The sequence below is a fragment of the Saccopteryx leptura genome, chromosome 3 (assembly GCF_036850995.1).
Source record: "Saccopteryx leptura isolate mSacLep1 chromosome 3, mSacLep1_pri_phased_curated, whole genome shotgun sequence".
NCBI classification, from domain to species: domain Eukaryota; kingdom Metazoa; phylum Chordata; class Mammalia; order Chiroptera; family Emballonuridae; genus Saccopteryx; species Saccopteryx leptura.
This window is the reverse complement of record NC_089505.1, coordinates 76,661,269-76,675,060: the sequence shown is the minus strand read 5'-3', so window position 1 is coordinate 76,675,060 and position 13,792 is coordinate 76,661,269. Positions and strand designations below refer to the sequence as shown.

The window sequence follows — 13,792 nt, the reverse complement described above, 5'->3', positions numbered from 1 at the left end:
TGTAGAAAATGGCAGTTCACTGTTGTCCACGTCAAAATACAAGAAGTACTTACATTTCTAACTTGCCGTGATTTTTCCACCTGTCAAATATACAACTGTTGATGAGTGATACACATACAGCACTGACAAATCCACATGCCAGTGTTGATGCCTTAATTTTACTTATTAATTTGAGAGAGAGAGAGAGAGAGAGAGAGAGAGAGAGGAAAAAGCCATAAACTTGCTATTTCACTTATTTATTAATTGGTTAATGTTTTGCATGTGCCTTGGCAGGAATCGAACCTGCCACATTGGTATATCAGGAGAATGCTCTTTCCAATTGACCTACCAGGTCACGGTGATGCCTTAATTTTAAAATTCATCTTTTTGGAAAGTCAAGTCTGTGTAGTGCATTTATGGATGTGTTTAAACCTTGTTACTCAGTGTTAGAAAGTAAGTTAGAGAATATTACTGTGTGAAAGAATAAGAAAACAAAAGATGACAAAAATTTTTTTGAAAAAGAATATTGCTGCCTGACCCAGTAGTGGCACAGTAGATAAGACACTCACCTGGACCACTGAGGACCCTGATTCAAATTCCATATGTTACTGTCTTAAACCCAAGGTCCGTTGCTTGAGAGTGGGGTTATAGAGAGTACCCCATGGTTGCTGGCATGAGCCCAAAAGTCGCTTGTTTGAGCAACGTGTCGCTAGCTCAGCTACAGCCACACAGTCAAGGCACATATCAGAAAGCTGTCAATGAAGAACTAATGTAAAAGGGCGACAACTTGTGTTGATGCTTCTTATTTCCCTCAAACCAGTTTGTGTGACCCTGTTTCTCTCTCAAACACACTCAGAAAGTATATATATTGCTGGGTGAAAATTATCTTACTGGATTGTTTTCTCCTAGGACAAAACCACTTCTGTTTTCATGTTGGATGGCATTATAAACTCACATCATGGACCTCCATTAATATGTCTTTTCTTCCAGAAACCACTAACCTTCAGGGATGTGACCTTCAGGGATGTGGCTGTAGATTTCTCTCAGGAGGAGTGGGAATGCCTGAACCCAACTCAACAGAAACTGTATATGGATGTGATGTTGGAGAACTATAGGAACCTGGTCTCCCTGAGTGAGGATGACTTCCTTCCTGAGTTTATTCTCTACCTGTAGTTTTTTGTTTTCTTCATTAGGGGGAACATCACATGGGAGCTTCTGCTTTGCAGGGTAGATTTTAGAGTTCTGTTTTCAGGGAAAAATATGGGGGTTTGCTATTGTAGAAACAAAGGCTTCATGATACACATTAATTAGAACTCAGTGTGTGAAAACCTACATGTTTTCTAGAATGATTAAGGTGCTACCAGAAAACAGTATTTTGGCAAGTTATTTTCTAGAACACTACATTATTGTACCATGTCTTCTCACCTAGGCAAAAAATGAATTAGAAATTGGAGCTGGGAAGGAAAATGACAGTATCCTTCCACCCAGGTAGGTGGGATGAGGGAGCAGATGAGGCAGGTAAGAGACCTGAAGATCACGGAGGAAGCCAGACCTTACAGTGTGGTTGGGAAGCTGCTGCAGTGGAAAGGGCTGTGAGAGGCCCAGGTTTATCCTGGTTGCTGTCAGAGGGACAGCTTGTCACTAAATTGTCCCGTGTTCCTGCATCCTTTTGGGACTCTGCTTATGCTCTTGTGACCTCCATCATTACATTAGCAGTGGGTCCAAGTCTTCCCATTGGACTCAGGGCTGCCATGATCTGGCTCCTTGTCCATAACTTTGGGGACCTGGGAAAATCTCTGCACATACCTGAGGATTTACATGATAAGCTGTTTTTTCTCATTGGGAGGCTTTTTTTTAATTACTTTTATTCATTTTAGAAAAGAGAGAGAGAGACAAGGGGAGAGGAGCAAGAAGCATCAACTCCCATATGTGCCTTGACCAGGCAAGCCCAGGATTTTTTTAACTGGTGATCTCAGCATTCCAGGTCGACCCTTGATTCACTGCGCCACCACAGGTCAGGCCTCTCATTTGGAGTTCTTGATGGAAGTGGTTGAGATCCTATAATTGGGTTCAGAAATTTCAGAAATATTGGGTACAGATCTCATGTTTTCAGATGTATCATTTTTGCTATTTTTGACAGAGACAGAGAGAGGACAGACAGGTACAGACAGACAGGAAGGGAGAGAGATAAGAAGCATCATTTCTTCATTGCAGTTCCTTAGTTGTCCTTAGATTGCTTTCTTTTATGGGTCTTAATGTGGGGCTTCAGCAGAGTGAGTGACCCTCTCTCTATTTCCCTTCTGAAGCCATGTCTTGTTTGGTTCCAGTGTATTATCCCTGGGCATTGACAATAACTCTGTGGTGTTTGCACCTCAAGCGCTAAAAATAGCTGAGTTGCAACCATGGCCCCAGATGGATAAAACATCAGTCCCAGATGGAGGTATTCAAGTAGATCACTTCGGGGTGCATGCATGAGTCTATCTATCTCCCCTTCTTTAACTTGGAAAAAAAGAAGAAAAATATTTTCAGTCTGTATTTTTAATGACCATATTAGAATAATTTCATGTCTCTACGTGTCTCAGAGTTCTTCAATATTACTGCCATAGGTGACCTTAGAGTACTGCCCAGCAGATGGGAAAGTGTCCACTGTTACCTGCTTTCATCATCACTGTCATTCTGTAATTCTTTCTGGTGCAGTTGAGAGCTGCCCAGGACTGTGTCTTTTTCTGTTTTCACTTTTTGATGAGATTGTCATATTTGTGCTTTTGGATTCACAAATGCTGGTACAACATGGAGAATTGTTCTTTGGTAAGAAGTGGGATACAACATTATTGGGCCCTTCATATTTAGGAAACAACTTTGTTCCCTAATTCAAGTTTATTTCAGGCAAAAGCAATGATGAGGTTTTTCAATTGCTTTTTCATCATGTCTTTTTCTTATGGTATGCTTAACCTGAAATATTTAAGGATTCATCTGTCCATATTTTAAAACTTTCTAATGCTTTTTTAATTTAGAAATGAAGGTCATTTTTAAGTGGATTACAGCCAATGCATTTTTGTAAGAGTATCTGAATTACACCGGAAAAAATTTCTCATGTCATTTAAATATGTTTTTATTACGATTATACTTGACAGTTATTTTTGAATGATTTGAATGCATTGCCTGTAACTACCAATGTGTTCTTTTCAACTGCTTCACCTTTTTGTCCCAGTCTTCCTATTCCCTTGTCCTCTGGCTGCCATCCCACTGTTCACTGTACCTGTGAGTCTCTTTCTAGTTTTTTATTCATTTACATTATTCTTTAGATTCCAAATATAATTGATATCATACGGTACATGTGTTTCTCTGCCAGTCTTATTTCCTTAGCACAATACCTTCTATGTGTGTCCATGTTTCTGTAAATGCTGGTTTCATTATTTTTTTTATCATCCATTTATTTAACATTTATAATCACATGCTTTATATATATATATATTTTTAAGATTACTTTGACCGTTTTTCTTTGTTTTAAGAAGACCCTCTCCCATTTGTTTTTTTTTTTAACTGAGAGAGAGAGAGAGACCAAGGGAGAGGGATGACAAGCATCATCTCGTAGTTGAGTCACTTTAGTTAGTTGTGCAGTGACTACTTATATATGCCTTGAAGAGAAGCTCCATCTGAGCCACCGACTCCTTGCTGAAGCCACCAACCTTGGGCTGAAGTGATGGGGTCACATATATGACTTCACTCTTAAGCCAATGACACCTGTGTCAAACTGGTATGCTCTGGATTTAGACAGCAATTTTGGGATTTTAAACCTGGGTCCACAACATCCTAGCCAACACTTTATGGCAGGGGTTGGGAAGCTTTTTGGCTGAGAGAGCCATGAACACCACATTTTATTTTATTTTATTTTTAAAAAGTCTTTCTTTTTTTTATTTATTTATTCATCTTAGAGATGTGAGAGAGAGAGAGAGAGAGAGAGAGAGAGAGAGAAGAGGGGGAGGAGCAGGAAGCATCAACTCTCATATGTGCCTTGACCAGGCAAGCCCAGGGTTTTGAACCAGCGACCTCAGCATTCCAGGTCGATGCTTGATCCACTGCGCCACCACAGGTCAGGCACACCACATATTTTAAAATGTAATTCCATGAGAGCCATACAATATGTTTAACACTAAATACAAGTAATTTGTGCATTTTATGTAAGACCAACACTTTTATTTATTTATTTTTTTTTGTATTTTTCCAAAGCTGGAAACGGGGAGAGACAGTCAGACAGACTCCTGCATGCACCCGACGGGGATCCACCCGGCACGCCCACCAGGGGGCGACGCTCTGCCCACCAGGGGGCGATGCTCTGCCCCTCCGGGGCGTCACTCCGCTACGACCAGAACCACTCTAGCGCCTGGGGCAGAGGCCAAGGAGCCATCCCCAGTGCCCGGGCCATCTTTGCTCCAATGGAGCCTCGCTGCAGGAGGGGAAGAGAGAGACAGAGAGGAAGGAGAGGGGGAGGGGTGGAGAAGCAGATGGGCGTCTCTCCTGTGTGCCCTGGCCGGGAATCGAACCCGGGACTTCTGCACACCAGGCCAACGCTCTACCACTGAGCCAACTGGCCAGGGCCAAGACCAACACTTTTAAAGTACAATAAGTCTCTGAATTCTTTTTAATAATGTTCATCAATAAACCAATTCATCATTATGCTGTTGCTAACCAATGATGAATAAAGTACTTCTTACCATTAATGCGACTTCTGGTGCTGCATGATTTTGCTGATGGCTTTGTAGTCTGGTTGATACGTGGTGAGGTTAAGCTTCATGCAGGTGTTGAGACTTCCATCCATTAAATATGATCATAGATTGGTCCTATCATTCTTTAGATGTGAGAAATATTGCTCACATGCATATGCAGAACCAAACATTGTCAGTACAGCAATACTCACATGCTGCAGTGTGTGGTATGTGATGGGAAGCATGTTCCAAGTTTTGACAATCAGCTGGTCCACGGGTTGTTTTTCATTTCTCCCCACTTGTGTTTGCTTACCAACTCTGCTTGCTGTCGTGCAAGTCTTTCCACATCTTCATTCAGTGACTTGAACTTATTCACCGACATGTCTGAGGCCTTCAGGTCACCAGCTTGTAGCTCAAAATCTCTGACGGAGAAACCCGGGATGTAACTCAGGTCGGTGCTATCCACTGCACACTCATGTGGATGGGTGATGAAATTAAAAAGATGAATGTGCTCACGAAATTCTCCAAAGTGCACTTTGAATGACTGCAGAAGATTAGATGTGAAGCCCACTAGCTGCTGGAGATCAAGATGTTGAGCAGGGTCACTTGCTGTGCATGCATCTTTAAACTCTCCCAGTTTTTCAAAGTGTAGTAAATGACCTGTTTCAGTGTCAGTGATGGAGAGTTCCAGCTTATTTTCAAATGCAAATACTGCTTGTTGAAGGGATAAGACTATTTCCAACACCTTTCATTTTCACACTGAGCTGGTTCAGATGTTCAGTCATGTCCACGAGATATTAAAACTTCAGGAGCCACACAGTGTTAGCTAACTCAGGATGCTCAACGTTTTTCATTTCAAGAAAAGTCTGGGCCCTGGCCGGTTGACTCAGCGGTACAGCGTCAGCCTGGCGTGCGGGGGACCCGGGTTCGATTCCCGGCCAGGGCACATAGGAGAAGTGCCCATTTGCTTCTCCACCCCCACCCCCTCCTTCCTCTCTGTCTCTCTCTTCCCCTCCCGCAGCCAAGGCTCCATTGGAGCAAAGATGGCCCAGGCGCTGGGGATGGCTCCTTGGCCTCTGCCCCAGGCGCTAGAGTGGCTCTGGTCATGGCAGAGCGATGCCCTGGAAGGGCAGAGCATCGCCCCCTGGTGGGCAGAGCGTCGCCCCTGGTGGGCGTGCCGGGTGGATCCCGGTCAGGCGCATGCGGGAGTCTGTCTGACTGTCTTTCCCCGTTTCCAGCTTCAGAAAAATACAAAAAAAAAAAAAAAGAAGAAGAAGAAGAAAAGAAAAGTCTGGATTTCACTCAGACAAGCTGTGAAATGGCTGTGCACCTTCCCTCTTGACAACCAATGCACACTGCTGTGCAGAAACAGACCAGGATAATTATTCCCAACTTCATTCAGCAGTGTTTTAAACTGGCAATCATTTAAAGCTCGGGCAACAATAAAGTTGACCACCCGAATGACCAGCGACATCACCTCACCAAGCTGCTCGCCACACATCTGAGCACAAAGTACCTTCTGATGTAGGATGCAGTGAAAACTTAGGATGGGTTTCTTTTCATGTTCACAAAGAAGGGCTACGAATCCTCTGTTTTTCCACACCATGCACAGAGCACCATCAGTACACACCGAAATAAGTTTATCCATTGGTAGATTTTTTTCTTTAGCGAACTCATGAAAGAGTTAAATAAATCCTCCCTCTTGTTGTCTCTTTCATCAGCAAAACAGCAAGACTTTCCTCACGTAGTGTGTTACCAACAGCATACCTTGCAATCACGTTGAACTGGGATAAATGGCTTATGTTTGTTGACTCATCCAAAGCAAGAGAAAAGAATGGTGCTGCATTTATGTCCTTCACTTGTGTTGCCTCAATTTGATTTGCCATTATGATGGTATGATTGTGAACAGTTCTTGCTGACAGAGGCATGTCTTTTATTCATTTGATTATCTTGTCTTTATCTGAAAAGTCGTCAAAAAGTTCACTGGCAACATTAAGCATGAATGTTTTGGCATACTCCCCATCTCTGAATGGCTTTCCATTTCTCACAATTGCTAAAGTACCAGCAAAGCTAGCCGAATTCCAGTCACCTTGTTGGGTCCAAACACGGAGTTGCTGCTGACTAGCTTGCACTCTGCACAGTAGCTCTTGACATGCTTTCTTCCTGCTGTCCCCCACTGGATATTTCGATGCAATTGTAGTATGGCATGTGTCGAAGTGCCGCTTTATATTTGACCATTTCATCGATGCAATTTTTTTTTTCTGAAGCTGGAAATGGGGAGAGACAGTCAGACAGACTCCTGCAAGCGCCCGATGGGGATCCACCCGGCATGCCCATCAGGGGGCGACGCTCTGCCCACCAGGGGGCGATGCTCTGCCCCTCCGGGGCATTGCTCTGTTGCAACCAGAGCCACTCTAGCGTCTGGGGCAGAGGCCAAGGAGCCATCCCCAGCGCCCAGGCCATCTTTGCTCCAATGGAGCCTCAGCTGCGGGAGGGGAAGAGAGAGACAGAGAGGAAGGAGAGGGGGAGGGGTGGAGAAGCAGATGGGCGCTTCTCCTGTGTGCCCTGGCTGGGAATCAAACCCGGGACTTCTGCATGCCAGGCCGATGCTCTACCACTGAGCCAACCAGCCAGGGCCTCATCGATGCAATTTTATTATTGCATATTAGACACACTGCAGAACCTTCTCTCTCCACAAAGGTGAATTCCTCTGTCCATTCATGCTGAAAAGTATGATACTCCTCATCTTTTTTCCTTTTAGCCATCTTCTTCATCAAAAGGGTTTCTGCAATTAGCGAGCTACTTGATTAAAAAGAGGGAAGTTTACTTCCTGACCTCACAACGACCTGTGTACATTATGCATTATCCAATAAAAATCTGGTGTTGTCCCAGAGGACAGCTGTGATTGGCTCCAGCCACCCGCAACCATGAACATGAGCGGTAGAAAATGAATGGATTGTAATACATGAGAATGTTTTATATTTTTAACATTATTTTTTTTATTAAAGATTTGTCTGCGAGCCAGATGCAGCCATCAGAAGAGCCATATCTGGCTCTCGAGCCATATGTTCCTGACCCCTACTCTATGGACTATGCCACCACATGGTCTTTGCTCTTAAACTTTAGAGCCTGCACTTAAGGCAAATGAGTTCATGGTCAGGCCAAAGACCTCAGGAATTCAAACCTGGTACCTTAGCATCCCATATTGACACTCTATCCACTGAACCACCACTGGTCATGCTGTTTCTGTTTTTGATATCTCTTCAGTACTGCATTCTCTGTGTTTGAACAATTCTTTTCAAGTAGTTTTTGCAGTGCATTTATTATGTCCTGCCATTCTCTTGGCACTCTGTGAAATGGAAAACAGAAAGAATCATTCAGGAAGCACTGATGCACCCAGTTCATTGAGCATCCAGTACTGTCATTTCTTTCTTTCTTTTCTTTCTTTCTTTTTCTTTCTTTCTTTCTTTCTTTCTTTCTTTCTTTCTTTCTTTCTTTCTTTCTTTCTTTCTTTCTTTCTCTCTCTCTCTCTCTCTCTCTCTCTCTCTCTTTCTTTCTTTCTTTCTTTACAGAGACTGAGAGAGGGATAGACAGGGACAGACAGACAAGAACAGAGAGAGATGAGAAGCATCAATCATCAGTTTTTTTGTCGTGACACCTTAGTTGTTCATTGATTGCTTTCTCGTATGTGCCTTGACGGGAGGGCCACAGCAGATGGAGTAACCCCTTGCTTGAGCCAGCGACCTTGGGTCCAAGCTGATGAGCTTTTGCTCAAACCAGATGAGCCCGCGCTCAAGCTGGTGACCTCAGGGTCTCAAACATGGGTTTTCTTCCGCATCCCAGTCTGACGCTCTATCCACTGCACCACCACCTGATCAGGCATTTCTTTGTTTCTTCAGAGGAAACTGGTAATTGGGAATTTTCTTATCATATTGACATTGTGTACTTGGGTGTTGCAGCAGATATTCTCAGTAATAGATGCAAGTTTTTATTCCTCCCAGGTGTGACTTTTTTCATTGTTACTTTTCTTGGTCTTGCTTTGAACTCTTAACCTGCCTTTGGCTTACTTAAAATGTAATTTGATCAATACTTGCTGGTATGACCACTTATCTTGTGTTATAACTGTGAACATTTATTTTGTATCTTTCAGCTGTGCCATCTGAAGACAACCAGACCTTGTTACAGAATCTAGGAATAGAATTTTTTTTTTCTACAATAATACTGGTAAGATATGGAAGGTGAGGTTTTGATAATATAAACTTAATAAAAGCTTCAGAATTTTAGGAAGAGTGGTGAGAAGAAAGGATATTAATATGGACAGAACTAACCTGCTGCAATTGCTTTTTGTTTTTAGTTATATATTTAGAAAGTAAAGGGGAGAGAGAGGATGAGACAATGACAGACAGAAACATTGGTTTTTTCCTGTATGTGCCCTGACTGGGATGATAGTGAAACTAACTGACTGTATGGACCATGGTGGGACCATTATTATTATTATTATGAATTAAGTGTTTATTCCACTCTGGCCTGTTAAGAACTCAGTTGGTTAAGAAAGTTGTCCTGAAACAACAAGGTTGTGGATTTAGTCACTGGTAAGGGCACACAGGAGAAGCAGCCAATGAAAGGACAACAGAATTGAGCAATAAATGAATGCTTCCCTTCTTCCATCTCTCTCTCTCCTTGCCTCTCTCTGTCTCTCTGAAAATAAAAAAGAAATTGAGTCCTGCCTGGATAGGTCAGTTGGTTGGAAAGTTATTCTGGAGCATGGACACTGCTGGTTTGATTCACTGTTCAAGGCTCATACATGATCAGCTCAATGTTCCTGTCTTTCTCTCCTTGCTTTTCTAAAAAAAGGAAAAAAAACTTATTGCATTGATTTTATTGAAAGAGAGGAAGGGGAAATGGTGGAGAGAGACAAGAACATTAATCTGTCCTGTATGTGCTCTGGATGGAAATCAAACCAGCAACCTCTATGCTTCAGGATGATGTTCCAACCAACTGAGCTATGTGGCCAGGGCAGAAATATTATTTGTGATTAAATCTTTGTTTTTTAAATAGGTAAAAAATACTACACATTTGTGAACCTCCCTCTTTAAGTCAGTTACATTGCATATCAGTGAATTTCTAACAATGAAGATTGGCTCTGACCTGTTTCCTCAGTGGTAGAGTGGCCAAGAGTGTGGATGTTCCAGCTTCAATTCTGGGTCAGGGCCTACAGGAAAAACAAGGATCTGCTTCTTTACTCACCGCCCTCTTGCTTTTCTCTCTCTTCCACTAGCACAGCCATGGCTGGATTGGTTGAGTGAGTTGGCCTGGGGCACTGAGGATGGCTCTGTGGTCTCTTCTCCAGTCAGTAAAAAAATTGCTCCATTTCTCAGCAATGAAGCAATGCATCAATGTCCCCACATGGGCAGAATATTGCCCCTTGGTGGGCTTGCCAGGTTTATTCCAGTCAGGGTACATGGGGAGTATCTCTCTGCCTCCCGTCCTCTCACTAAAATAAAAAAAAATTAATTAAAAAAATGAAGATCATAAACTATTTTTTTAATATTACATATTTTTAAAAATGAAATCTGGAAAAGCTAGGAACTTATGTAATCTTTGGAGTAAATAATCTTTGGATTTATTTTTAAAATCTTTTTCATTTCAGTGTCTATAATATTCATTAGCTTTGGAGCAAATTTTATACAACTAACATTGTTTAAAAGGTATCACAGCCTGACCTGTGGTGGCGCAGTGGATAAAGCGTCGACCTGGAAATGCTGAGGTCGCCGGTTCAAAACCCTGGGCTTGCCTGGTCAAGGCACATATGGGAGTTGATGCTTCCAGCTCCTCCCCCCTGTCTCTCTCTCCTCTCTGTCTCTCTCTGTCTCTCCTCTCTAAAATGAATAATAAAAAAAAAAAGGTATCACAGTTGTAACTTGGGAATAAGTGTACATGTTGAATGAAATTATAACTTTCACTAAAGGCTTTTCTATCTTCAATGATTAGCAGAGTACAAATAATGAAGACAGAAGTTATCAATACAATGAACATTGGAAAAATTTTGAAGAAGATTCAATTCATAATCAAAATGGGAAAACTTTATTTCCAGAGAACCATTATGAACACAGAAAAATGACCAGACATCACATTCTAATAATCATCAGGTTATTCATGTTGTTGAGATAACAAATGAACAAAGTAAATGTGTCAAATTTTTTAAGCAATCTTCAGATCATACTGAAAATGAGAATATTTATACTGAGAAGGAAGCTTACACTTATAATTTATACCAGAGCTTTCAGTGAAGCATTCAATGTAAATAGACTTAAAGTCCATAGTGGAGAAAAACTTTATAAATATAAAAAATGTAATAAGTCATTTAATTGGCATTCATGTCTTAATTTACATGAGAGAAATATTCATACTAAAGTGAGACCTCACAAATGCAGACTGTGGCAAAGCCTTTAGCTATTCCTCAACTCCTTTTAACCATAAGAAAATTTATACTAGAGAGAGGTCTTATAAATGTTTAGAATGTGATAAAACCTTTATGAGGATCTCAGATTCTACTGTACACCAAAGAATTCACATGGGACAGAAACCATCCAAATGTAGAGAATGTGGCAAAGCCTTTACCCAATCCTCAACTCTTTTTTTAAAATTTTATTTATTCATTTTTAGAGAGGAGAGAGGGAGAGAGAGAAACAGAGAGAGAGAAGGGGGGAGGAGCTGGAAGCATCAACTCCCATATGTGCCTTGACCAGGCAAGCTCAGGGTTTCAAACCGGCAACCTCAGCATTTCCAGGTCGATGCTTTATCCACTGCGCCACCACAAGTCAGGCCCCCAATCCTCAACTCTTACTAGACATCAAAAAGTCACACAGGAGAGAAACCATACAAATGTAGAGAATGTGGCAAAGCCTTTAGCTGTTCCTCAACTCTTACTGTACATCAAAGAAGTCACACAGGAGAGAAACCATACAAATGTAGAGAATGTGGCAAAGCCTTTAGCTGTTCCTCAACTCTTATTAACCATCACAGAAGTCATACTGGAGAGAAACCATACAAATGTAGAGAATGTGGCAAAGCCTTTAGCCATTCCTCAACTCTTACCATGAAAGAATTCATACTGGAGAGAAGTCTCACAAATGTTTAGACTGTGGCAAAACCTTTAACAGAAACTCAAACCTTACTGTACATCAAAGAATTCACACGAGAGAGAAACCATATAAATGCAGACAATGACAACGTGGCAAAGCTTTTAGTGATTCTTCAGCTCATGCTCTGCATCAACGAACTTAGAGAGGAGAGAACCCATACAAAGGCAGAGAATGTGGCAAAGCCTTTAATGATTCTTCAGCTCTTACTGCGCATAAAAAAATTCACACAGGAGAGAAACCATACAAATGCGTACAATGTGGAAAAGCCTTTAGAAAGTCATTTCACCTTACTCAACATCACCGAATTTATACTGGAGAGAAACTCTATCAATGTAGAGAATGTAGCAAAGCCTTTCATTGCTCCTCAAACCTTACTTGACATCAGAGGATTCACACTGGAGAGAAGCCTTACAAATGAAGAGAATGTGGCAAAGCCTTTGACCAGTCCTGAGACCTTACTTATCACCAGAGAGTTCCAACTGGACCAAAACCTTACATTTATAGGGAGTGGAATAAGGTATTTGCTTGGTAGGGGTATCTTACTTAACATTAGTGAATTTATTTTCAAAAGAAACCTTACGAATATGGAATTTGTGGCAAAACCTTAAATGACTGCTCTCATCTTCCTTATCAAGAGAATACATGAGAGAGGCACCTTGCAAATGTAAAGTATGTGACATAGTTTTTTAACCTGTGCTCAAAACATACTCAAGGTTTCATAATTCATGATGGAAACAGTAAAAATGTCAGTGATTTGGCGAAACATTTAATCTTTGTTCAAGCCTTATTTGAGTATCAGACAATTAAACCTTCAAATGTAATTTATGTTCCAAAGTCTTTGTCCTTATTGAAATGTTACTCAACACCTGGTAGTACTGGATAGAGGAGGAACAGACATAAAGAACATAGGAAAGCTTTACACAATATGGTAACCTTACTAGACGCCCATGTGAGGAACAGAATTTCTCACCTCAGGGCTTTCACCATGTCTTGCCCTTTAGATAATTTCTCTGTGTAACTTACCAAATCCTCACTCTTTTGGTTTATTTTTACAATCTAAATTTAGGTTGAAAACCACAAAAAGTCTACAGATGGACCCTATTAAAGAAGTGCTCTCAGTCCTACTCCTCTCTTCTGGCATTCTACCGTGGCCTCTCTGAGTACACCACAGGCATGCTGGGTTGTTCCTCCAGGGATTCTGAGTTATAAGCGTGTATGTTTCCATCTCCCTTCTAGTCTCTAGTGTAACTGCTGTTCACCCTCCAAGTGATCCTATAGGTAGTGTTTTTGAACCACTGGGGAAGGTTAGAGGCTTTTGTGGTAAGGAGAGATAGGGTGAGAAGAGCAAAATGAAATAAAACCATGGACAATGGTTAACAAAATTTAGGCCCCGTGGGAATATGCAGGATCTAGCAAACCAGAAATTTTAAAAAAGGAAGAAAAGGATGAGTAAGGTCAACAACCAGAAAAGGTTTTCATGCATCCTTGAGGTTGGACAAGTTATGGTGAATCTTCTCTATGTGTTTGGGTCAGAAGAATGGAAGTTGGTAGTTAACCTGAGACTTCCAGAGTTTGCTCTCATGAGGAACTACCTTGACCCGTGTGCAATGATTCAATGAGGGAGGCTTTGAACAAGAACAGCAGAAGGTGGACTGACAACGATTGTATGCAGTCCTGTCACTTGGGTTGTGGTCTAACTCAGGGTCCCAGCTGGATGACAAAGACCTGGGTGCCAGCAAGGCTGTCCCGTGAGAAAGTATTGGGAGTGGGGGATGGCATTCTCTGATCAGCAGCCTCCCGAAGGAGGGCGTGGGTAAAGAGGAAGGTAGTCCCCCAATGCATCCGTGTCAGGGATTGCAGGTAGCCCTGGCAGAAGGCATGACCTTACATAAGTTCAAAGGGGCTGTAAAAGGTGGAAGCCCTAGGAGAGGCTCTCATTCACATGAGGGCCATCGGTAGATT

At 41.9% G+C, this 13,792-nt stretch overlaps 1 protein-coding gene and 1 pseudogene across 1 annotated transcript in view; one reads left to right on the top strand and one right to left on the bottom strand.

The window, feature by feature from the left end:
* Nucleotides 1-13,792, bottom strand: part of LOC136399327 (zinc finger protein 420-like) — a 375,158-nt gene that overhangs the window by 274,585 nt on the left and 86,781 nt on the right. The window lies entirely within an intron of this gene.
* LOC136398230 (zinc finger protein 626-like) lies at nt 1,477-12,650 on the top strand (annotated as a pseudogene).